A 1810-nucleotide genomic window follows, 5' to 3' on the forward strand; every position below is an offset into this window, starting at 1 on the left:
AAAAAAAAAAAATTTACACTTCCTCCCCTCCTCCCATTCCTTTCTGGCTCCCCTACTCATCCTTCTCCCCCCTCCTCCCTCCGTAAGAGAGGGCAGAGAGACCAGCCTGGTCTACAGAGCAAGTTCCAGGACAGGCTCCAAAGCCACAGAGAAACCCTGTCTCAAAAAACCAAAAAAAAAAAAATTACAATGGTAAGAACTAGAGGTCAAGGGAGACTGCAGTTAATTGGCACCTCCTGGGAACTATGGGACAGCTACACTCATGAACTCATAGCTGCTATTTATGTCTGCATAATACCTGCACAAGACCAAACCAGTCAACATTTTATAACAGAAGAGGCGGGGCTAATGACTTTCCATCTTTATTTAAGGAACACTCGAGAATTGATGGCTGCTGGGGGAAAGAGAGCCAATTTCTTTAAGAATGTGGCCTCCTGTATGCTGACCAGGCTCTGATGAATGACTCCATACTCCTAAGTGTATAGTCAGTTGTTTGAATCTGTGGGCTATAATTACAAAGGAAATACAAATTGGGAGGGGATAGAGCAGAGTGATAGATCTTAGAGGGGTTAAGGGGTAAGTAGGAGCATGAATATAACCAAAATCATTGTGTGCATGCATAAAATTTTCAATAAAATATGCTAAAATTAAAAAAAAGAAATTCTAAAACTAGCTATGTCTTAGATTTTACCTCGCTTGACTGCTGGAAGAAATGTCCACTTAGTTGCTCTTCTGCAGTATGTTTTCTCATAGAGCCTCTGTGACAGAAGACTATAGGTGTCCTGTAACTATTTGAATTTTCATTAATTTGGAGTTTTGCTTTGCTAAAATTTGAATGTTTTGCTTTTCCCAGAGTTTATCTGACCTGACTATCACTGTCTCTCTTTGGTTTCCAATTATGATACTGACAAAGAGGTAGACTCACAAATTCATAGACCTGACCAGAAAGTGTCTCTTGCCATTCAGAGTCCAATGTCCAAGGTGTATTGGGTCTCTTCTTTTGGGTCTTTCACTAATACCAGAAAACTACCATGCCTAAGCCTTCAACCACTTTTCACTTTGGTGTCTTTCCTTATGTCTACTCCATCATCAGACCCTACATCCCATAGCTAAATATCTCAAATCTCATGCCCTCTATTTCTTCTTCTCTGGCTCAGGTGAGAACCATTTTGCATTTACATTTCTGTAAGAGCTTCTCCATCTAACTATCTGTCCTTCAGTCATATTTACTGTGGCAGCCAAATCTGTGAAAACCACTTTGTAGTTCAAAATATTGCAAGAGTGCCTGTTTCTTTCTGAGAGTGTTCCTCTCTGATCTACTCTTAGCTTATATTCCAAGCTTCAACTCCCTTTTTGATTTATCTCATTATTTGGTATTTTTAGCACAGCTCTTACGTAACTCTTTCCCTTGTCATCCATTCACTTTCCTTGGTTCCTTTTCATCTTTCAACCTCCTCAACTTTTCAGTCTTCAAGTTACTTATTCCAAAAGTTTTCTTGATACCAGTCATTATAGTTTAAATGAGAATAGCCCTTATAGGCTTATATTTTTTGATGGCTTAGTCATCAGGCAGTGGGACTATATATGAAGAATTAAAACAATTAGGAAGTATGGTCTTATCGGAGTAGGTGTGGCCTTGTTGGGGACAGGCTTTGAGGGTTCAAAAGTGCATGCTAGGCCCAGATGTGTTCTCTCTCTCTCTCTGTCTCTCTCTCTCTCTGTCTCTCTCTGATGTGGGAATGATTTCTTATTAATAAAGAAACTGCCTAGGCCCATTTCATAGGCCAACCCTTAGGTAGGCGGAGAAAAC

The sequence above is a fragment of the Microtus ochrogaster genome, linkage group LG4, assembly GCF_000317375.1.
Source record: "Microtus ochrogaster isolate Prairie Vole_2 linkage group LG4, MicOch1.0, whole genome shotgun sequence".
Classification (NCBI taxonomy): Eukaryota; Metazoa; Chordata; class Mammalia; order Rodentia; family Cricetidae; genus Microtus; species Microtus ochrogaster.